General features: G+C 36.5%; 1 long non-coding RNA gene and 1 pseudogene across 4 annotated transcripts; both read right to left on the bottom strand.

Annotated features, from left to right (window-relative positions):
* Positions 1-7,623: 7,623 nt before the first annotated feature.
* LOC130055079 (uncharacterized) lies at positions 7,624-21,553 on the bottom strand. Of its 4 annotated transcripts, none has more exons than XR_008803309.1 (4): positions 20,671-21,553; positions 9,079-9,247; positions 8,606-8,787; positions 7,624-8,310 (listed from the first exon to the last, which is right to left on the bottom strand). It is a non-coding gene; the product is annotated as an uncharacterized LOC130055079 (long non-coding RNA). The 4 variants fall into 4 exon arrangements; XR_008803310.1 differs by having other exon boundaries at positions 21,333-21,481; XR_008803311.1 differs by having other exon boundaries at positions 21,353-21,452.
* LOC125650738 (uncharacterized) lies at positions 17,920-20,664 on the bottom strand (annotated as a pseudogene).
* Positions 21,554-26,211: the final 4,658 nt, after the last annotated feature.

The following is a 26,211-nucleotide window of genomic DNA, read 5'->3' as shown; positions in this document are numbered from 1 at the left end:
TCCGTTGAAACTTGCGATCAATTTGAAGTGTCTCAATGACTTATTGAAATGAAAAAAGGATTATTTCTCAACAAAACACTACACATTATCAAGTGTCTTGCCACAAGAAATAATTTTCCGAAAAGCAGCAAAAGGTATTTTCCATATTAGGACAATAGAACTCTTGGAATGGCGTTTTCTCCATATGGATGTTGTAGGCGAATGATGGAATGTGCTGGTCGTGCATTCTTTGTCTTCATAAGTTTTAATGCTCATGAATCAGGATTTAATCTGTTTAACCTTGGGTTAATAGAAACTTGGCTTTTATTTCCTAAATACTTGATATTGTGAAGGCTGCGACGCATTCCTTAGACTGTAAGAACTAGAAGTCTACTACAGACAAAAACCGCATGTGCATGGAATGTGAGCTCTCGACATGTGTAATATTTTCATTCATCAAATAAATAGTGGAATGATGATGGTGGAAATTATTTGCTAGCCAAGCACATGTAACAAGAGGCTCTAGGGCCTTAAGGGTCACCTGATTATACCACAACCTTACATAACTCTGTTTATCTGATCAAGATAGGACTCACAGCATGTGTGACCGGTGAACAAGGGCTGCTTACTCCTCCTAAAAACCGGATCCCTTCTATGATGTGGCCAGTATTCTGTGTTTGCCATACTCTTCTGAAATCTTATATTTTCTATAAGAATTATAAACTATTCCACAACAAAATTTCATCTTACACAATTATTTCTTTTAGGTCGTTATCTTGATTAGATGATTATAGTTCAAGGTGCCAACTTACCGGTTGGCCGTAAGCAACTTCGCAGTTACAAAGTCATGGCGTGGGTCACATAATTTTAACACTTTTTTCTGATGACCTTCACCTAGGCTGAATAACATTGTTAAAGGTTGATGACATACTATGTGGTCATAAGCAACATTTATGCCAAGCATGACCTGGTGCATCCTCATCACTGATATTTCCCAAGTTTCTAGGTTATTTCGATCCGTTCTCGTTCGCCGTCTTTTGAAAACATTTGAACATATTGTATGTCTCTCTATACATTACAAACTCAAGTTTTATCAATTTTGCAATAAAATATATGATCATAGAGGTGATACATAAAGTGAATCTCAAGATCCACGCCAGTTCGGGGTCTTATCGGGGGGGGGGGGGGGGGAGTTAAATCTCCAAACAGTACACTCCTTACCGTGTAAACAATTTGAGCGCATAGTGGTGCATGTAAATGAGTACCGGGGTATCCATCAAAATCATGGAATTCATGGTCCCAGTTCGAGACTTTTAGGGTTGGGCTGAATTCAGTCAGGGGTCGCGGCCCTAGCGCGGGGTTAATTAGTTTTGTATTGGGATTTTATTCCAAATCTTCTGTATTCCTGGAATTTTAGCTCCCACACTACATGATGCACAACCATAACCAGAATGGAACCACCGCACCTTAATTATCAATGGGATTAGACTTCCCTGGGGCGGATCCAGATGCTTTATAAGGGTGACGTAATTTTGTACCTTTTCTGCCCATAAGGGTGCGGATGGTGATGTCGACCCATTGTACAGAGATGCCTGGAAGTCAAATGTTAGGTCTGCCATGCGTGCAGCAAGCCAGTTACCTGGAAGGGAGCCCACTGCTGTGGAAGATGCACCTAATCCTGCACGTTAATCAAAATGCCGATGATGATGATGTAAAGGGGGAAATTGGGAAAGCAGGATAGGAATGGTTGGAAATCAACACTATACAGGTACAAAGACTAGACCAGGAAAACTTCAAAATCGATCTGTAACTTGTTATGGCAAAGCAATCATCATGATGTACTGAATATCAAATGAATATCTGTAAGCACAACAACAAACAAATTAGGAAAACTGACAATTCATGCTATTTTTCTAAGTCCAACGGCCATAACTTATATCCATTGAGCCAGAAGAGCTGATATTTACATGAAAGCTTTCTGACATAGTGCAGATTCAAGTTTGTTCAAATCATGGCCCCCGGGGGTAGACTGGGGCCACAATAGGGGATCAAAGTTTTACATACAAATATATAGGGAAAATCTTCTCGAGAACCAATGAGCCAGAAGAGCTGAGATTTATATAAAAGCTTCCTGACAAAGTGCAGATTCAAGTTTGTGAAAAATCAATGGACCGAGACGAAATTCGAACTTCACCTGTAACTTGTTATGGCAAAGCAGTGTACAAAATATCAAATGAATATCTGCAAGCACAACAAAAGAGAGCTGATAATTCATGCTATTTTTCTAAGTCCAAGGGCCATAACTTGGTGAAAAATCAACGGACCGAGATGAAATTCGAACTTTATCTGTAACTTGTTATGGCAAAGAGATGTACCAAATAACAAATGAATACAAAAAAGTTCAGAAAACTGATAATTCATATTATTTTTCTAAGTCCAAGGGCCATAACTTAGTGAAAAATCAACGGACCGAGACTAAATTCGAATTTGATCTGTAACTTGTTATGGCAAAGCAGTGTACAAAATATCAAATGAATATCTGGAAGCACGTAAAAAATGCCCAGAAAACTGATTTGCAGGACTGACGGACAGACAGACGGACGGAGCACAAACCTAAAGTCCCATTCAACTTCGTCGGTAGGAGGACTAAAATGTATGTAAAAGGTCTGATTCACACCTTTTAATTTGTTTTTGCAGTCTTCTCCAGATAAAGAGACCCCCCCCTTTATAAAAATATAAATTAGCATACCTTTCAAATACTTTAAATATTCTAATTCAAAATAAGAAATGCATAACTTCAATCTAAAAACGATGTATTCACAACGTTTAAATCAATTAAATCTCTTCATGAATTTTTTAAAATATACTTGTCCAATCATTATATTCCTAAGTCCAGTTTGACCCTTGCCCATGTGACCTCAAAATCAACAAAGGTCATCTTCTCCTGAAGATGTACCAGTGTACTAAGTTTTATGTCTGTCAATTAAAGGGTTCTCAAGATATTGAGCGGACAGTATATACCTATGTCCAGTTTGACCTTTGATCATGCGACCTCAAAATCAATAGGGATTATCTTCTCCTGAAGAAGTATCAGTGTACCAAGTTTTATGTCTATCAAACAAAGGGTTCTCAAGGTATTGAGAGGACAGTATATTCCTATGTCCAGTTTGTTCTTTGACCATATGACCTCAAAACCAATAGGGGTCATTTACTCCTTGGGACATACCAGTGTACCAAGTTTAATGTATGTCAAGCAAAAGGTTCTCTAGATATTGAGCGGTCACTATGTTCCTATGTCCATTTTGACCTTTGACCATGACACCTCAAAATCAATAGGGGTAATCTTTTTAGGATGTACCAGTGTACCAAGCTTGATGTCTGTCAAGCTAAGGGTTCTCAATATATTGAGCGGACAGTGTCTTCCTATGTCCAGAGTGGATTTACTCTTGACCCGAAAATCGATAGGATTCCTCTTCTACTCATAACAAACCCACATATGAATGGTATGATTGGCCTTGTAATTTTCAAGAATTTAAAAACGTAGAATTGTTAACGGACGACGCCGAACGAAGATGAAAATTCGTTCCTTTCATTTTTTTTTTAAACATTTTACATTCTAAAAAGATATGGAATGCAATATTGGAATTGCACAAATGACATAACCTATTCTCATGAAAAACAGAAGACCAAGATCCAGTTTCCTAAACGACGATTTCGTGTTCTAAATTTCGCTAGATTTATTCTATCAATATTATTTAACATGTCTATATAGTCCTCAAATTTTTGACATTCTTTAAACATTTTATAATTTTCAATCCCCGCAACCCAAAATTGATTAAACTGATCAGACGATATTCTTTTAACCGTGCATTTGGTGAATAAGGTATTGGGTTACTGAACTCCAGTATCTGTTCAAATCCGTCAGTGTCTTTTGTTTATATTAAAGGGACTGGTTCACGATTTTTGAACAAAATATTTTTTATGTTAAATATTAAAAGTATAACTCAATTAATGTTGATAACCAACATGTTGACCTTCTGAATGCAAGAATAAAATATATATGTTAGCCTTAAATATGTGTTATGTTATGTTAAAAACTGGGCGCCACCAGATAACTGAAATATTGTTGAGTGTGGCGGAAACCATCAATCAATCAATGTGTTATGTAAACAAAGATTCGAGTCTTTTTATGTATACAAACAAACCAGTGAAACATCAATTTTGTAATATAAAGCATCTTAATTTTGCATAGTTGCACATTTTAACTTTTAGATGACACATTTTACCCGAAGAATGCTTGAAATGTGAAAATTATAATAAACTTAGATCGATTTCCATTTCTTTTTAAAATTTCGTAAATAATAACATACCGCAATCTTTGTTTACAAAACAAATAATTAACTCTATAAAATGAGCTTCTGTGATAATGTATAACCTTATTTTTTATGTGAAATCTTTTAAACAGATTAGACAGTAGATTTTGATCATTAAAAATGAAAAATAAATTTTTGGGGAAAATCGTGAATCAGTCCCTTTAATGGAAATAAATGTTTGAGAATCACGTTTTTTCTTCCAAAAATGCATATATATTTTTTTGCCGATTCACATAATTATGTATTTTTTTACCATCATATCATTCATGATGACATAATTTCGTGCCGATTTGATAAACTCTTTCAGGGTGTAGTGAACCACCTTAAAAATAAAACAAATTGGGATCATTGAAACCTCCTACCCCTCTAAAACACCCGACACTGCTATCTGTAGTAACCCCTTAACAAGTACATGATACGCCCGTGTAAATGCTTACATAGTGTTTTTCTTAAGCCATAATTTGTAGAACTTTGCTTCAGGTAGTACCAGCCATCATCAAGCTGTGACATACTTTCTTTGCTTTGTATAAATAAAGGGTCTTAGCTTAAAGCTGTGACAAGAGGTAGATAGACAAACCAAGAGTTCTGTGTGTAAAATATTTCCCCAAATTCGACCAAATTCAACAACCTGTAAATATTCAAAATGTCAAAGAAAAATAGCAATTGTTGAGAATCAAAATCCTTGCCACATGCACATCTTCAGATTATTTACAAATACCCTAGCTTCTAAACTATGAGGAGTTGCAAGGATAAACCATGTCCTTTATTTAATATAATGTTTCCCCAAAATGGACTAAGTTCAACAACCTGCAGTTTTCTTTAAAAATTTAAAGAAATGAGAATCCTTGCCACATGTACAAATACTCTGTCCTCACTTGAAAACTGTGGAAGGAAAAACAGACAAAATTAATGATGCACTCTCTATGTAATATTTCCTCAAAACGAACTATGTTCAACAACCTGTAATTTTCTCAAAATTTGAAGAAAATCAAAATTCTCGCCACATGCACATAATAATTACCAAATAAAGGGGCAAAACGCCTAAAAGAGGGGGAGAGATGGATAAAAAATACAAGATTATCTGGAGTGATATACAAATAGGCTACATAGCAAGTTTCAGCTTGACATGTGACGGAGAAATGAAATTAGAAACAGAAAACCTCGAACGGATGGACGGACATCGCTGTACCATGCAAGGTGAAGATAACGAACAGTGATCAATCTCATAACTCCTACAAGCAATACAAAATAGATAATTGGGCAAACACGGACCCCTGGACACACCAGAGGTGGGATCAGGTGCCTAGGAGGAGTAAGCATCCCCTGTTGACCGGTCACACCCGCCGTGAGCCCCATATCCTGATCAGGTAAACGGAGTTATCCGCAGTCAAAATCAGTGTGCCAAGAACGTCTTAACAATCGGTATGAAACACGTCAGACAGCATTTGACCCAATGCGAGGCCGTATTGACGAACTAGATCGTTATAACGACCATAGAATTTGCGAAATGCTGACTTCAATCGAGACTGTTGAAATCCCTGTACCATCAACTTGTTTGTCAGTAGCTTACCTCGATTCAAAACCTGACTATACCCAGAACAAGCTCTTGCATATCGAATCAGTTGAGATATATAAACACCATATGCAGGTGATAATGGAATATTGCTACATAAATGTGGGAAGTTGACGATGGAGAAGCTGAAATCATCCCGTTTGTCATACAGTTGAGTTGTTAGTTTGCAGTTAATGTCTACTTTCAATAAAATATCTAAGTATGAAGCAGAAGTGGACGACTCTGTGGTGTCCTTTATTTCGAGCTCACAGGGATATATCAAATCGACATATGAATGAAAGCTATCATTGTTAATAGACAAAACGTCATCGATATATCTAAAAGTCGAATTGAAGGTCACAGCGAGAGCTGTTTTCTTCTCGAGTAGAAGTTTTTGAATAAATTCTGCTTCATATGAATATAAAAACAGGTCAGCTAATAAAGGAACACAATTCGTGCCCATGGGAATTCCAACAGACTGTTGGAAGACCTGACCACCAAAGACCACGAAGATATTGTCAATGAGGAACTCTAACATATTTTTTATTTCAACTTCAGAGTACTTGTGCGTGGAATCAGAGTGGTGTTTAACAAAGTAAGTTTTTGAATGACTGATCACTAGATATGAATATTTCCGTTTTCCGTTTTTGTTGAAGAAGCAACTGTCTATGATGTCAAAAAGTCTAGTCTTTAATTTATCGTGAGGAGTGGTCGTGTATAGTGTCTAAAGACGGGCGTATAAAAAGTCAGATCAGTGTATGTGGCAATATAGATTGATATCAGATGCAGTTTTGATAATACACCGTGTACAAGCCCACATTTGGGGGTGCGGAATTGTGATCTTAGGGGGCACGGAATTCGAAGCGTGTTTTACTAGATAAGTTGACATATTTAGCTTGGTTACAGCTATAGAAATAAAACTAGTCTTATATTAACATACGACGGAACACAGTGATGTCCCCGCTTACTCTTACTTGTTTCCCACCTTGCAGTTTGTGCTAGAAATAGGTGAACACTTCAACAATATTCGGAAACTACACGGAAGGATGTAAATTTGATCAATATTTTGGTGAAATTTACAATTATGCTGCCACTCCACATAATATAACTAATGGTTTCTGCACATAACGCTGTAGCAGATACTTCTATGATTTCCGAAATTTCACGTCAAATAAACGATAAAAACTTCAATTTTAGTGTGTGTCACTAGGGGGTACAGCTTTCAGTGGAGGTAGGGGGCAATGAACCAATCTCTAAGTTATTGGTTATTAATGAAATTTCAATTATTTCTAAAGAATACATATGTATCACAGCAATGAATTTATTCCAACGTCATACCTACCGTTATGTTTTCTGTTTACATTCTCTTAAATTACCACTTAACCCTTTCTCTACCGGCACATTTTAGAGGTTTTTAAAGACTAAATGACAATATTTTTAAATCGAGTTTCATCTGCATGTATCACGATTTTAGGTAGGCATGTGATATATAATTTTGTTACGAATTGGACAGGGAACATTTTTTTCATAAAGTTTGTCATGTTATCCCATGCCCCAAAGAGTTCTACGGGGTCAAAGGTCATTTAAGTGCACATTTTTGCAATCTTTTTTCTCTGGAATATATATATTACGACCCCTCTCACTGGATTCGAGTCAAAAATAGGAAATTCTAAATGTATGAGCTGATATGTCTTTTGAAATACTACAAAAACATCACAATCAAATTAATCAATTTTATTGACAAACAAATATTTTTGGTTGCTAAGTAACAACACTCATGGTGTAATTTCGACCATAATTTGCCTTTCTACATCCATTCGACACAATTCAAACATAATTACATTGCATGATGATTAGTAAATGTCACACTATTTTAAAAATATAATCTTTGACTAGATCTTAATCATTTTAAAAGGTTTTTAACAAAAAATATAATGAAGAGAATTAAGGTCAAAGGTCATAAAATGAAAATTTCGTACTTCATATACATATTCATCATTTTCTAATAATATGACGTTTTGCCATTGTATCCCACTAAATAGTATAAATATTGCAACATTAAAACAAAATCTAAAAAAAATCAATTTTTTATACTCAAATATATTTGGTTGCTAGGCAACAACACCATTATGATATCAAATGCTATGAGAAAATAATGCCCGTTTTTCCTCCCCAAGTTCATTGTACATGTATACGAATGTTCAAGTACTTACTTTCAATCACTAAATTTAAATGTACTTGCATTATATTTAATAAAAATTGTTCTTCTTATATTCAACCTCTTAAAACATATTTCTAGACATAATTCTTGATACTAGGTTGTTCCGATAGGGGCGTGCGTTGACCAATATCTGTCTATCGACTGGAACTTCTCAGCAGACATGTATAAGATAATGCCCAAAAAATCTGAAGAAAAAGAGAAAGAGTGTTTATACTTAGCCCCAATATACTGATGTATTCTCAGAGCTCTTGAATACTCAATTGGCTCTGTAAATGTTTTCTATAATCAACGCCCTCTGAAAATTATGCGTTTAATTACTTGTAAAATTTTATCTGGGGTAATTGTAATACACATTTAATAAATGCGTTAGATGCACAGCCAGATTAATTTTGGTAAAGGTAATCTTATAAAATGCATTTTATTATTCGTTTTAAACTGGAAATCACTGTCACAATATAGGTACTTTAAAACTAGTAATACCTGTACAGTTCCTCTTCAGTGAGAGGCTTCGAACTTCCTTGGGAAGCATATGACAATCCTTCCCCCTAGATATGACCATCACAGCATAATGGTTGGTGGCAACACAGATGGAGAAAACCAAATCTTCTGTCAAAAAACAGCTTCATAAAATCTGCAATTCTCTGAATAATCAGGTCCCATATCTGAAAATAAAAATGCAAATAAAATCAGTATTGGCCATCATACCTTATTTGTCAGCATTTAAAACACTTATCATACCTTATAATTAGAAAAAGAATAATGATTTTCCGTGTTTTGTCTCTTTTTGTATGCATGTGATACCTAGTAATACAACGATAAACAGTAAAATGGTACACGCATATTAGTGTACCATAATGCCATGATTCCATTTGTGAATGTATTATCTGGATTCATTTGAATGTTAACTAAATGTATACGGATTTAACCCTATATTCAACCTCAAAGAGTCATACCAACTGCATGCCAGGTTGTCACTCCGAATGAAATGCCACAGTTCTTGGATCAGGTGTCCCTTTGTACTCCACATCAACATACTTCCAATGCATGTCTGGATTTGCCAGTAGACTGTCACTAGTGGAAGATACCCGGAAGCTTCCCACTAAATATTGGGATGTCAATAACCTTTTTAAAGATGAAAAAATACAATTAAGAATTATTGGTTTGTGTTTTAAAGCAGAATATAAACTTCATGATAGTAAGGGACGGTTTCGCACGAAAGTACTGATCATATTTATTTAAAGATAGAGATGTCCTATATTTGAAGTGCTATTTGGTAAAGGATTACATACATAGTTATTTCGGATTTCAAAGATTTCGGTTGAGCATCACTGAAGAGACATTATTTGTCGAAATGCGCATCTGGTGCATCAAAATTGGTACCGTATAAGTTTTACATACATATGTTAGAAATCAAATGAATGGAATATTTTATTATTCTTTGCGAGTGTAGCAGAGTGCGTATTGAAAAAAACCCACTATACATCATGGAGGTGTTAGCATTATGCCCAACATATACAATGGGAGCAAATACTGAAGAAATTCAGATTAAAATATACAGTGTCCAGCGAAAATATTGTGCCTCTGAGGGAAATTGAATGGCCCCAGATTTAAAGTAGAATTGAATTGGTTCTTCATTGTACACAGTGTCTAAATCCCCTGGCATGGTACTACTCTGATGGGGTGTGGATTTACTCGAAATTAGAGAAAATCTAAGCAAGAAGTGGGCACATGCCCATCAGCTCATAGCACACCAGCATGTATGGATCATATAATTAAATGCTTTTTCAATAGCCTGTCATAACCAGATTTTGATTGATGTTACCCCCCCCCCCCCCCCCACACCTTTTGTCCCAAACACACATTTTGTTTTTATTTCTGTTACAATATGAAGAAAAACCTCAAATTACGGTAGTAAATTCTATTATTACGATAATACAATAATGCAATATATGCTTTCCTAACAGATTGTGTTTTCTAAGTATTATATATACAATATGCAGACTGGTCTTTTTGTTTTCTTTGTTTGGCAGAAAAAAATTATTTCTATACCGAATAAATATTACATAACGTTTATATCTGAATTTGAAGTATTTATTTATTCACTCTACCGACGTAACATTCTCATTAGATGTTTTATGAAGTTACAATACAAGTAGGTGGTGTAACTGTTATTTACCAATAATGGTTTTTATACTTCTTTTTTTTTTTAAAGCAGAGAATACCTGGCTGATTATTTCATACATATATGTATATTGTTTTAGTGTATCAAAAAGTACTCATATTACCAACAGAGGACAATACAAATAGTTTTCACTACTTTATTGTGCGATGCGCGTCGATCGCTTTCAGCACCGACGTTTTATCGCTAATTTTAAAGAAAACCGCGCAGCATGTCCCAATTTCATTTTATCGTAATATAAAAACTAACAAGAATTACAACACGAATAAGGGCCCATCAAAAAGAAAATTTCCTGTACTTTTACAGGCTGTATTTACTTTTCCCTATTTCCATATATGAATATTGGTAAAACGCCGATCTGTTTAAACATTGAGAAATAAAATTGTAAGAAAGCGTACATGTGCAAAAAATAGCTATTTTCTTGTAACTTTGCCAGGCATTAGAAATAATTTTTATATGTTCTGAAAGCAGGGAATATATGCTTTTCAAAAATATAAAAAAAAAATAGTGTATTCATACGGGAGATTAAAAAAATCGTATCGAGGGGGAAAATGGCCTTGCGACAAAGTGTTGCGTCATATTTAGACGAAGCCATCTTTCGCTTTAAATGCTTTTATTAATTTAATAGCTTTATTTACTTAACTGATTTTTACATAGTTAAAAAATAGAGAAAATTTCCAAAAATATGATATATAGATCATATATCTTATGACCGTAGTTTGAAAGATTTAGAGGCACTCCTTTTGCGCTGTCCCGTTTTTACGCGCCACCGGTCAAATTGACCGGTACGGTAGAGAAGGGGTTAAGGTAATTCACCCCTCTTATATTTGATTGTTCATTTTTCAAATAATGTATCTTAGTAACAAATAAAAGTGATAAAATAAGTATGTTGCGGTATTAATAATTTTTTATTAATAAGTACACATATATCTGTTATCAACGTCAGGAAATTGCAATTTTCATTAAACAGTATTATCAAAATTTCACAAAAACTGGTTAAAAGATATAATAGTATTCATAACAATTTAATGAAACTGTTTCATTAAACAATATACAAAATGTTTGTGAAAAAAGAAGAAGAAATTTATCGCATAATGGACTTGATAAATAATTCAATGAAAACAGGGTTATTGCCCTTGGATTCAATATTTTGAAAGATATAATTGATTATTAATATAACTTACACCTTTGAAATATTTTATGGTTAACAAGATTTTTTACAATAACCATTTAAAAAAGACTCCAACAAAATTTATGTTCCTGTCATGCATAAATCGTATTAAATCATTGACTTTGCGAAATGTTATGACGTCACAGGAGATATGTATTATTAGAAATATGTATTCCATGCAAACTGTGACTGGCTTTTGGTGCAAACACTCTACATCTTTTTCAGTTGTATAAAGACGAGTGCCCATTCCCATTTTGTTGATTGCAAATTTTGGTTGTATTGCCCACTGAAGCCTTTTTTTTTTTTTTTTTTTTTAATTTGGTGTACGTGTATGTTGTAACTTTCTTTTCGGCAGGTGTAAACAGAGTTTGCTTTTTCTTCATGCCATCACCCTGCAGTTACTAGTAAAATCAAATATAATTGAACTGACAGTCTAAATTAAATTCCAAGTCTGAATATCACAAACAACAAAGTAAATTTTAATCAGTAAAGTTTGCTACTCGTTGATATTCTCATTTACATATATCAAATCTTTTAACATGTAAATACAGTGAAATATCTTTTCCGTGACAACGACACAATAATCGTAACCCAAAACAATTTCCTTCTTCTTAGATGACGTCAGTTTTGAAAACCGATTTTTGAACATCTTGATGATATAAGAACATAGCAACTAATTCTCTGATCAGAAATGTTAATGTACCCACTGCCTTTTATATACAAGCGACATTTCAAATCAAAGAATGACTACATCGCAAAGATGATTTGATATCAATCTCAAATCCAAATCACACTTTCTTAAACTCATCACATTACGATTGGTTCATTGCCCCCTACCTCCACCGAAATCTGTACCCCCTAGTGGCACACACTAAAATTGAAGTTTTCACCGTTTATTTGACGTGAAATTTCGGAAATCATGGAAGTATCTGCTACAGCGTTATGTGCAGAAACCATGCGCATTAGTTATATTATGTGGAGTGGCAGCATAATTGAAAATTTTGCCAAATATTGATCAAATTTACATCCTTCCGTGTAGTTGCCGAATATTGTTGAAGTGTTCACCTATTTCTAGCACAAACTGCAAGGTGGGAAACAAGTAAGAGTAAGCGGGGACATCACTGTGTTCCGTCGTATGTTAATATAAGACTAGTTTTATCTCTATAGCTGTAACCAAGCTAAATATCTCAACACGCTTCGAATTCCGTACCCCCTAAGGTCACAATTCCGCACCCCGAAATGTGGTGTTGTATACGGTGTATTAGAATGAAACTTCAAAAATATTGGATATAGGATTCGACGTCAATAGTGGGTTTTTTTTCCATTTAATTAAAACGTCATCAGCTTGCCCAACCTACTTACTACTCCACGTGTATTGATACAAGAACGAGAAGTCTGAAGTGCAATATCTTCGATGTGACCTTTTCTTTTCTGAAAACAAAACCCACTGAAAATGTAATTCACGTGTAATGAATGTACAATAGCTTAGGGGGATCCCTGGTATACTGCATGGGCTTTTTAATATTGTGTTGACTCCAGAATTAGGTGTGTATATAAAATGAACATAACACCTACAATTTTTAATAGATACCCCCGAGATGGGGCAAGTTAGAGATCATGACCATGGTTCATAACACACTGCTTGTTCAAAAATATTTACACTTTCATCTGTTTTCTCTGTGATATCCCTTTGAAGTGCCAATGTGTTAATTTTTCTACAAGTTACAAATTTAAATTTCTCAGTTCATGCAAATGAATGGGGAAATCAACTTGGAATGTCCAGTGCATTTCAATATGAAAGGTGAAGATAAGGAACAGTGATCAATCTCATTACTTCTTTAAGGAATACAAAATAGAGAGTTGGGCAAACATGGACCCCTGGATATACCAGATATGGGATCTGGTGCCTAGGAGTATCGGGGTATATTTTGGACATGCTGATTTTATGTTTTCATACAAGGAATCAGTCTAGTTTAATGGTATCTGTATTCTAACTACAATGATACGCGTGGTAGTCGTTATACAAGTTAATATCACATTTTCCATTTGTAGTTAATAACCTCAGGTACCGAACAAACTATACGGTGATTCCTTAAAGAAACTTTGTGGCAAAATGGGCTTCTACATTACTGTTTTGACCACGACGTTCACTGGGCAAATGTCCTTCCTTCAAGGTCATATGTACAGTGTGATTGATTGATTGTATATTGTTTAACGTCCCTCTCGAAAATCTTTCACTCATATAGAGACGTCACCATTAGCGGCGACGGGCTGTAAAATTTAGGCCTATGCTCGGTGCTTACGGCCTTTGAGCAGGGTTGGAACTTTATTTTGCCACACCTGCTGTGACACGAGGCCTCGGTTTTTGCAGTCTCACCCGAAGGGCCGCCCCATTTAGTCGCTTCTTACGACAAGTAAGGGGTACTGAGGACCTATTCTAACCCGGATCCCCACGGGATGCAGTGTGATCCAGACACAACAAGAGATGTTTGAAAACTATATATGCCCCCCCCCCCCTTCGTGCAAAATTGGAAAGGACTATACACATGCATCATGTAATTGATAGTAGTATCACCAATTCAAAATATTGAGCAGACAAAATCTTCCTATGTCAAGAGTGGATTGACCAAGTGACCTAAAAACCAATAGGGGTCATCTACTCCTTATGTTGTACCAGTGTACCAAGTTAGGTGTCAATCAAGCAATCAATTCTTAAAATATAGAAAACAATACATTACTATGTCCAGTTTAACCCTTGATCGTTGACCATGTGACCTCAAAATCAATCGGGGTCATTTCCCGAACATGTACCAGTGTACCAAGTTTGATGTCTGTTAAGCAAAGGGTTTTCAAGATAATGAATGGACAATATGTTCCTATGTCCAGTGTGACCCTTGACCATGTTACCTCAAATTCAGTAGGGGTAATCTTCTCCTGAAGTACAGTGTACCAAGTTTCATGTCTATCAAGGGTTCTCTAAACACCGAGTGGTCAGTATATTCTTATGTCCAGTTTGACCCTTGACCATGTGACCTCGAAATCAATAGGGGTCATCTACTCCTTAAGATGTACCAAGTTTGACGTCTGTCAACCTGAATACATTTAAGTGTCAAAACATTATACATGTAGTCTAGACATAATGAAAGATGAAGATGACGAACAGTGATCAATCTCATAACTCCTATAAGCAATACAAAATAGAGAGTTAGGCAAACGCAGATCACTGGATATACCAGAGGTGGGATCAGGTGGCTAGCAGGAGTAAGCAAATCCTGTCGACCGGTCACACCATGTTTGAAATCATGAACATTAAATTGTCTTTCTTTTCTTCTGAGTATGCAGATATTTAATAGTCTATGCTACTACAGCCTAAAACCTTTATACTAGTATGTATTATTTTCAACAAACATCTGTACATGACTCTGACTACAAAATATATACACCTGAAAACATTGATTCGCCATAGCAATTTGCTACTGGAATACATATCATCTTATTCTACAAGTACACATATATTTAAACTGCATATAAATATGGATGAGGGTCATTCTACGTCACGAGTGCTGGCACGGAACTCCGATTAGGGGAAGTTCCCGCTTCGGTGCAACACCCTCTTTAAGTAGTGATTGCTCCTTCGCCAAACTCTTGGCATTTAGAAGTGATTGATTGATTGTGTAACGTCCCTCTCGAAAATACTTCACTCATATGGAGACGTCACCATTGCCGGTGAAGGGCTGCAAAATTTAGGCCTATACTCGGCGCTTACGGCCTTTGAGCAGGGAGGGATCTTTATCGTGTCACACCTGCTGTGACACGGGACCTCGGTGTTTACGGTCTCATCCGAAGGACCGCCCCATTTAGTCACCTCTTACGACAAGCAAGGGGTACTGAGGAACTATTCTAACCCGGATCTCCACAGGACATTTAGAAGTGAGAATCACGGGTCTTTCAAATATGACCTAAAAAACGGAGGTCTCGTTTCGCGACAGGCGTTGGTACGTTTAAGAACACTCACTACTACAGCCCTGAGTGTTAAACATAGGTCTAAATTTGTGATATTTCACCTACAAATCTTCTTTCAATCCGCGAAAATTTCTCCAAGGTACTTAAACAAACAAAACTATTCACAAAGGTGACCACCCACTAATCCGAAGGTCCACTAGTCTGAACATCTAACAGTTTTGTCCAGCTTCTTTACAGGATTTAGGATTCGTTACCATCACCTTTTTGAAAGCTTCACTCAGTAGAAAGTCCACTATTCCGAAATCTAGAATTTAACGAAACCAAGATGTTCCAATGGGCCTTTATGGTAATTCCACCCGTCTAGAATTATAGCCTCAATCTCATATTTGATTGTTGATTCTTCAAATGATATATCTTAGTAACAAATAAAAATGATAAAATATGTTGCGGTATTAACAAAAAAAAAAAAATCAATTAGCACAATATACCTGTTTTTAACGTCAGAAAATTGCAATTTTTCTAAACAGCATCATAACAATTTCAGAAAATCTAGTTTTGTAACAATATAATAGTATTCATAAAACTGTTTCTTGAAAACATTTACAAAATATTTGTGTAAAAATAAAGGAAATCTATCGCATAATGGAATTGATAAATAATTTAATAAAAACAAAGTTATTGCCCTTGGATTCAATATTTTGAAACATATAATTGATTATTCATATATAACTTAGACTTTTGAAATATTTTATGGTTAACAAGCTTTTTTACAATGACTATTGAAAAAGACTCCAACAAAATTTATGTTCCTGTCATGCATAAATCTTATTAAATCATTGACTTTGCAAAAATCTTATGACGTCACAGGAGGGTGGAAATACCTTATCACAATACTTTTTGTAATAGAATTAAATCCTCGGTACCTAACGACACCACTTTTTGTAATAGGAGGGTTTGACCATTTTGACACTTTTTGATATATAACTGGTCACATGCACCTACATTTTGATTATTTCCCAGGTTCTTTTACATTTGAATTATGTTTGATCTTATTTTCGAGTATGTTAATATCTGCCGTATTTCATACCTTGAGTCAGCTGTAATGCAGTCTGATTAAAACCCTATTTAAATCATGTATTTATTTAACTCCTAACTATTAGTTTTGGTGTCTACAATAATTTAGCAGGGACCATCAGAGAAAGACAAGGACTGGTGCAACCTGCTACATACCTAATAAGCCTGAATCTAAAGTGAGATACTTACAGCAAGTTAATGCTTTCTAAGTCCCCCAACTGACTAACGAAATTCTGGGAAATACTAAATTGGGACAATAGAAAATCATAACTTTGAATATATTGAATATAATACTAAGGGTATGCACTTTACCTGTATTTTAGTACCACCCATAGAGGTTAAATTATGTATTTCGGGATAATTATCCAATGAGAATTAAGTTTACGAGAGTTAAAGATTGTTTGGATGATTGAACACGTGGGTATGCATGAACTGTCAAATAAGACTTGCGTGTAAATAAACAACTAAAAGAAGGTAGTACAATGTCAGAGACAGGTAAATATATATAATAAAACATTGAAAATATGCATATAAATTCATTCATGTTACATTTTGTTCCTAATAGGCAATCGAACTACTGGACCTTCGGTCATGTGGGTCGTCGAAGTAATGAACCTACGAACTTGTAGACCGTGAACTTTACAAGAGTTATAAGATCGCTTCATTCAGAGTGGCGGTCATGCGTGACATCGTGTGGCGGCGCCGATTGATTGATGTTTTCCGTCACTCTCAACAATTTTTCAGTTATCTGGTGGCTCCCAGTTTTTATTGGTGGAAGAAAGACCCCAGATACAATGTACCTGGGAAGAGACCACCGACCAACCGAAAGTAAACTAGGAAACTTTCTCACTAACTGAGAAATTCAATTTAATCCATTTTAATTGCATTAAGCGGCCGAAGTTTCGGCAAGATTTCCCGAATCACTTTGTATGACACTGGTACGAGATTAAGAAGAGGCGCCTCATCAGTCCAAATATCCAGCCTCGACGAATCTTGTTTGAGATTATTATTACCTATGTTAAGACGTCTTAGGTTTGACGCGGGGTCGGGAATCGATCCCGGATGCTAATTGAGCGGCCTATTTCAAAAACCACAAAACCACCGCGAACGGTACAAAATTTTGGTGGAAGATCAGTTTGAAATTTGTGCCGCCCATGAAGCTTAATGACACTTATGGATCACTTTGTCCATTGTCTGTCCTTGGCATCATACAATTTTGTATTGGTGCAGTGTTGAATGAAAGGTGAAGATAACAAACCGTGATCAATCTCGTAATTCCTATAAGCAATTACAAAAATAGAGAGTTGGACAAACACGGACTCCTGGATATACCAGAGGTCACACCCACCGTGAGCTCTTTATCTTGATCAGGTAAGCGGAGTTATCCGTAGTCAAAATATATACCAGAGGTCGCATCCGCCGTGAGCCCTATATCTTGATCAGGTAAACGGAGTTATCCGTAGTCAAAATCAGTGTGCCAAGAACGGCCTAACAATCGGTATGAAACAAGTCGGACAGCTTTTGACCTAAGGATAGGTTGTATTGGCAAACTATTTATTCCCTCTTGCAAAACGTATAGACCAAGCGTTGTCAACTTAGTGCTTTAGAACCTTTTGCTTGGCAGACATCAGACTTGTTATACTGGTATCCCCCAAAGAGTAGATTTATCTTAATAAAATTAAGGTCACGAGGTCGAGGATGAAAATGGACAAAGTAAGATATTATCTGCTTAATATCTTGCAATCTAATTAAAATTCGATCCGCTCACATAATCACTACACAAACGAGTATGTGAGCAGATCTAACATCTAATTTTAATGAGATTGAATATCTTGAGAATCCCTTGCTTTATATATATATCGAACTTGGTACACTTATACCCAAGGAGAAGATGAACCCTATTGATTTAAGGCCACAAGGTCAAACTGTTCTGGGCATAGGAATATATTGTCTTGAGAACCCTCTGCTTGATAGACATCAAACTTGGTACATTAATACATCCTAAGTAGTAGATGTCCCTATTGATTTTAAAGATCACATGGTCAAGGGTGAAACTAATCTGGACGTAGGAAACTATTTTGTCTGCTCAATGTCTTGTGAACCCTGTCTACGACAAACATCAAACTTGGTACACTTATATCATGAAGGTGTTATGGCTTCTGCTGGGACTACATCAGCATTATATGGATATATCCCACACTTAAGGAGGGCAGACTGAAGGGATTCTGCTGAGATCGAGCTTTGGTATATGCACGACATGCCGGTGAGCAGGTCTCCTGCTTCATTATCACTGTTGATGTTTCTCTCATCTGTTTATGACACAAATTGTTATAAACTTTCTTGAGGGGATGGGTTGAAGAATATGCCCCGTGTGTGCTGGTAGTACATACGGTATGACATTGTGTTCCTTGGCCCATTCCACTGTAGCAACAGAAACATGGGACTTGTGTCCATCCAAAACTGGTTCATTCAGCCCATCGAGAACATGTTGATAGAAGTGGTGCTGTAAGTATTGCAGGAAAATAACGGAGTTGGACCAACCACTCTTTGATACATCACCAGTTGCTCCAGGTGTTGCGCCTTCCATCAACTCTGTCATCATGCGCATTCCGGAAAGTACAAAATATGGTGGAATGGCAACCCCTGAGGCACTACCACATTCCAATATAGTGACTGTAGAGGAGTTTCACATCCCAATATAGTGACTGTAGAGGAGTTTCACATCCCAATATAGTGACTGTAGAGGAGTTTCCTGTTGTAACTGCCTGTGGAGTTTGTGCGGTGCCAGGTACCACATGAGGAGGTACATGATTAAGGGTAATTCCTTTCTCATCAATGTTGAAAATTCTATGTGGTTTGTTCAAGAAGCTGCATCTGTTGAGAATAGTTGAAAGTTCGTCAAAGTACTTTTTCACATTTCCTGGATTTGCTGATTTTGCTCGTTGGTACTCTAAGGCTCTTGGCTTTACAACCTTCAAATCTGGCCACCGCTTCATCAATCCTGTAAACCATTTATGTGTGAGGGTTTCTGTTGTCCAGTTTCCCCCAAGTTGAATGGCCTAGTCCGATGCAATGTTCTTTACTTCTTGTCGTATGTATCCATACTCCAGTGCTACAATTTCCTTCTAGTGGGACACTAGCATGGCTTCCTCTCCCTGTCCTAATAAAGGTGTTGGTCCTATAGTGACCTTCTCCATACCAACTTTCCCTTTCTCACGGTCAAGTAGTGTTTGGACGGGGACATTATATTTTTTTCCTGCCTTACGGACAATAGAACCCATATTCCCTGACAGCCAGATATAGACATTCATAAGTCGACTAGAATTGTATTGTATCAACCTAACATATGGGATTTTTTCTTTGAAGTCTAAAAAGCACTAAAAGTGATGACTTTATTACTTCACATATATGACTAACCTCAAATTAAAAAATATCATTTCACCTGGTTACAAAATCTTTAATGATTTTAATCAAGATACTCCAAGAACGGTAGCTTTCGCTCGTAACCGGGAGGTCGTGAGTTCGAGCCCCGCCGCGTCAAACCCAAGACGTTAAAATAGGTAGTGATTGTTCCTTCGCCAAACCCTCGGCATTTAAAAGTGAGAATCACCGGTCTTTCGGATATGGCATTAAAAAACGGTGGTCCCGTGTCGCGACAGGCGTTGGCACGCTAAAGAACCCTTACTGCTACGGCCCTGAGCGCTAGGCATAGGTCTAAATGTGGTACTTCACCTACAGCTGGTGACGTCTCAATATGAGTGAAAAATTCTCGACGGGACGTGAAACAACCAATCATCAATACTCCTACATTTAAAGGTTTGATTTATTCATAGGTATAACAATATTTAAATACACATGGTAGATTGATGTACATTGCTAGATCATACTATTACATATATGTAGATTAATTCGTTGGCAATTATGAATTAAATCACCATTCTTTAATCACAATTACTACACACTAATTCCCAAAACAAACAACTTTTCAATACACCATAAGTTAAAATGCTTGGCCTCATAAACAATCGAAACTACATAGTAACCTTAAAATTGGGTTATGCTAATTAACCATGTGCTTGGTATGTCGACATATACTTTCACAGACAGGAGAAAAAGGCGGGTATTTTGGGTGTATAATTGTATTGTTATCATTCCTACCTGTTTGTTTCGCATACATCAATCTGTGTAGAAATACAGACGTTCTCTTCTATTTTCTTGGAAAATCAGCTGTTCGTGACGTAATATTTAAGCACGCGCCCCGACAATGACAACAGACAAAATGGCGCACGACGACCGGGCACGCACGACTTTAAGACCTTCAGCCATACTTTTAAGATTTTTAAGTTAACCCTTTTCAACATTGCTACACGGGAGGCATATATATGTCTAAAATATTGTTGTTAGCAGAATTATTTCTTGTATAACGGTCATTAAATATAATCTACGATCGTTTCTTATCTATTGGCTCTCTACTCACGTGTTTTTACCTACTTTATCAAATCTTAGTCTTAATCGGCCTCTTTATTACGAGTGGGCGTTAAAGTAGCCCGGATCATGCAACCAATTTACAGTGCTGTCCTGCTTTCTGTTTGTGAAAATAATTATTTTGAAACTTTCATTTATTCTATAATGTTTGTACTGGCATTTCATTTTTGTCTTGTTTTCCCCGCAGTCATACACATATTATATCAAAATAGTGATACAGATTACTTTTCGTTAGTAATTAAAATACAGACACAATTTCCCTTTGGGAACTGGAGTGATATTGAACATGAAAAAATGGTGAAGATAACGAACAGTGATCAAATCTTATAACTCACAAGCTCCATCTGAAAAATACCAAATTGAGAGTAGGTCAAACTCGGAACCCTAGAAACACCAATGTGTAGTAGGAATAAGCATCTCCTGTTGACCCGTCACACCCGCAGTGAGATCTCTCATCTCTCCCCAGAGTTGTGTTTTGTAAGCTATACACACTGTTAAACATTCTGAAACTTCTTCTTACTTTGTTTATCACTGACATGCTCTTCATGGTACAGTATATATCAACATACTTGTCATGTTATTTCAGAGATTATGTAATAATACAAGTCTTGAATCGACGTTGCTAGAGGTGTAAGGAACGACAACTGTGTAGAGATTGTCCTTTTCGCTGTAATTCCTACTAGGATTGATTGATTGATGTTTTCCGCCACACTCAACAATTTTTCAGTTATTTGGTGGTGCCCAGTGTTTTATTGGTGGAAGAGAGAACCCAGATACAATGTACCTGGGAAGAAACCACCGACCTTCCGCAAGTAAACTGGGAAACTTTCTCACTTACCGGCGCGAGCAGGATTCGAACCCGCGCCGACCTAGGAAGATCGAAAACACTGTTGCAATAGCCTTTAGTTATTAGATAGGTGGGTATTCCGTAGATTCTGGTTTTGTCTTTAGTTCGTTTGTTTACGTTCACGTCCTATTCGAGATTTAGTTACTCGGAGAGACGTCACAAAATGTTAACAGATAATTTTGATGCAAAGTATCAAATCGACCGCTAAAATATTCAATATTCTAAACTAGTTCCATGAAACACACGGAAATTGCAATATGAAATATTTTATTTGAAATTGGAAACAAAATTTTAAAAAAACCAATTTAATTTGAATACTCAGTTAAAAAAACATTACATGTACTATCCTTAATGCAAGAGCACTTGAGAGTTTTCAAAAAATAAAATGATGAATATATGAAATATCCATGTGTCCGGTTAAAATTGCAGCAGAACTTAACATTAATCATTTTAAAACCAGTAGTTGCGCCTCAAAGGATCTTACACTTACGATTGCTGCAACATGTATATCGAGGAAGTTCAGAGAAAACATATATGGAAGTCACTAAGTCGACGCTAGACACAGCCAACAGCGTTATCAAACATGACTGAAGGAAGTTTTAAAACTGAAACATTATTTATTCCTAAATTAGATTGCAGCATGTGTACTTGAAAATTATCAGTTTTACACTAGATTTCATTATCAAAATAATCCCGTGGGGATCCGGGTTCGAATAGGTCCTTAGTACCCCTTGCTTGTCGTAGAAGGCGACTAAATGGGGCGGTCCTTCGGATGAGACCGCAAAAACCGAGGCCCCGTGTCACAGCAGGTGTGGCACGATAAAGATCCCTCCCTGCTCAAAGGCTATAAGCGCCGAGCATAGGCCGAAATTTTGCAGCCCTTCACCGACAGTGGTGACGTCTCCATATGAGTGAAATATTCTAGAGAGGGACGTAAAACAATATTCAATCAATCAATCATTATCAAAATACAGTTCAACACTGGACGTTCCGGGAACTTTGCCACTAGACCCACATCAGCGCGAACTGGGGATCAACAAACACCTTCCTCACGCCTCTCTAAATTGAAATTATAAATCCGCCCATGAGTATAAGGCAATTTGCATTGAAGAATCTAATATCGATTTGTACCATCATGATGGTATGTAAATGAAGCAAACATGCCTATTATTTGATTTTGAGTTCCAGTAGATTGCAGAAACCAATCATGCTTAAGAAATGTGCTTAATGTGTCTTATAGTTTATAAATAGAATACAGTGGCAAGGCATCCCGTAACTAAGTCACATGATAGAGGTGATATTATTTGCTGGACTAACTATACTGTGCATGTCTGCAACTCTGATTTGCACGCCGCTTTTTAAACAAAGCAATAACTAAAATACACACACACACACATATATATATAATAGTTACTTTTCGCAATGATCGGTAAAAGTATAGGTAAAAAATAAAAATGAAACAGCTGTTTGTGACGTAACGTCGCTATGTTACTAAATGTAAAGCTTCTGAAGATTTGAAATGATAGCGCTAAAGCTTTACTAAACGTCTTCGTGTTTCATTTTTATTTTTTACATATATATATATATATATATATATATATATATATATATATATATATTTGCAGCTGTAGCACATTCAAACCAAAATAACTTAATTTTATCAATTCATTTATTTAATTGATATCTGGAAATTCATGATCAGTTGCTTCTATGTTTTAAACTCTGCCTTTCCAGGGAGTAGTTGTAAAAACTTTATATAGAATCGTACATTCGTAATATTTATTTAAGAATGAATAAAATAAAATGAAGTGATTACAGTTATCAAGGCTTATATCTAGATATTTTCAAAAAGCTTTTGTTTATAACGTATATGCATGTTATCGATTAGGAATTATTCTAAGGTAGCTATAAAAATTATTTAAGACTTCCCCGTGCGCACTTTCTAACACAACTACATGTACATATAGATTGACCGCTACTGCGACCGATAATGAATTGCGAAACATGGAGCTCAGAACCGTATTAGTGATTTGACTGAGTTTGTGCTGTGGCAATATTTCATCCATATTTAGACAACAAACTGATAAAGTGTTGTGGATGTTTGTTTTAGTTTTTAGAGTCTCTGTGGCGACCAGGAATAGTCCTACTTTTGTTCCCATACCACAGAGACAGAGGACGTGTTCAGGGCTTGTGATCATGACATGGGATTATCATTTAATGCCGTTCTTTATTGCGCCAACGCCTACTGTAACTTGGGAACGTGGATACTTTAAATAGTTGATAAACCACGGTTTACACATTTACCGAGGTGGCGTCGTAACTATTAAAACCAATATTGAATACAACATATCCTTTATTTTTCTTTTCTGATGATGCCATCGACGCAGAGATGTTTTTACATGAGTTTAAAATCGATATTATAGAATGTTTCTTTATCATTTTAAATGCAAATAACACGACATTTTCTTGATATTTTTTGATGGAGACGCTTACTCCTCCAAGGGATCTGATACCACGTCTAGTGTGTCCAGGGGTCCGTGTTACTCTTAATTCTATATAATATTGATGAGATTGATCTCTGTTATCTTCTCTTTCTCAAACCGGTCGCGGTAGCTCAGTGGTAGAGCGTTCGCTTCATATCCTGGAGGTCGTGAGTTCGAGCCATGGCCGTGTCAAACCTCCATGTAAGACGTTTAATTAGACCGTGATTGCTCCTTCGCCAAACGCTCGACACTTCAAAGTGAGAATCACGGGTCTTTCGGATATGACCTTAACAACGGAGGTCCCGTGTCGAGGCAGGCGTTGGTGCGTTTAAGAACCCACACTGCTACGGTCCTTCGCGGTAAGCATAGGTCTAAATTTGTGGTACTCCACCTACAGCTGGTGACATCTCAATATGAGTGGAAAAAATTTCACCGAGACTTGAAAGTCAGTCAATCAATCACATTTTCAAGGTCAAACACATTTGAAAGGTTTGTGGTTTTTTCCCCATCTGTTCAACAAATATATGCGACAAACAATACCCCACAGAAATGAAACTGCAGTCTGTTGGAGTTGTGTTCCTTTGTTAGCTGACCTGTTTATATATATTCATATGAAGCAGAATTTATTCGAAAACGTCTATTTGAGAAGAAAAAATCTCTTGCTGTGGCCTTCAATTCACCATTTAGATATATCAGCGATGTTTTATCTATTAACAATATTAACTTTCATATGTCGATTCGATATATCCCCGTGAACTCGAAATAAAATACACCACAGAGTCGTTCACTTCTGCTTCATACTTAAATATTTTATTGAAAGTAGATATTAACGGCAAACTAACAACTCAACTTTATGACAAACGGGATGATTTCAGCTTCTCCATCGTCAACTTCCCAAATTTATGTAGCAATATTCTATTATCACCTGCATATGGCGTTTATATCTCTCAACCGATTCGATATGCAAGAGCTTGTTATGCGTGTGGTCAGTTTTTCAATCGAGCAAGCTACTGACAAACAAGTTCATGATAAAGGGGTTTCAACAGCCTCGTTTAAAGTCAGCATTTCGCAAATTCTATGGTCGTTTTAACTATCATTGGGTCAAATTCTGTCTGACGTGTTTCATACCGATTGTTAGGCTGTTCTTGGCACACTGATTCTGACTACAGGTAACTCCGTTTACCTGATCAAGATACAGGGCTCACGGCGGGTGTGACCGGTCAACAGTGGATGCTTACTCCTCCTAGGCACCTGATCCCACCTCAGGTGTGTCCGGGAGTCCGTGTTTGCCTAACTATCTATTTTGTATTGGTTATAGGAGTTATGAGATTGAACACTGTTCGTTATCTTCACCTTTCATCTGCATATAATTCGAAAAATTCTTGTATACGTAATGGTTAACTTAACAGTGAACTCTGAGTGATGGACGGACCTAAAACATAACTTTAATCGTTATAATGATCTTATTTATGATGTCTTGTTTCATACCAATTTTACATAATGACTTTGACTACGGATTTCTACGTTTACACGAGAAGAGTTGTGACTTCACTATCTATGCAGCGCAGATCAGAAGAAACACCCAAAACAATGATTTTGGGGAGGAGTGTAGTAACGTTTGACTTACTTTATTGTTAAATCATCCGAATGACCTCGATAGCTAAGTGCATCCTGTATTATATTTGATTGATTGATGTTTTCCGCCACACTCATAAATTTTTCAGTTATATGGTGGCGCCCAGTTTTTATTGGTGGAAGAGAGAACCCAGATACAATGTACCTGGGAAGAGACCACCGACCTTACGCAAGTAAACTGGGAAACTTTCTCACTTACCGGCGCGAGCGGGAGTCGAACCCGCGCTGACAGAGGTGAGAGGCTGTGTA

Source organism: Ostrea edulis, chromosome 5, assembly GCF_947568905.1.
Source record: "Ostrea edulis chromosome 5, xbOstEdul1.1, whole genome shotgun sequence".
Lineage (NCBI taxonomy): Eukaryota > Metazoa > Mollusca > Bivalvia > Ostreida > Ostreidae > Ostrea > Ostrea edulis.
This window is presented reverse-complemented; position numbering and strand designations above follow the sequence as displayed.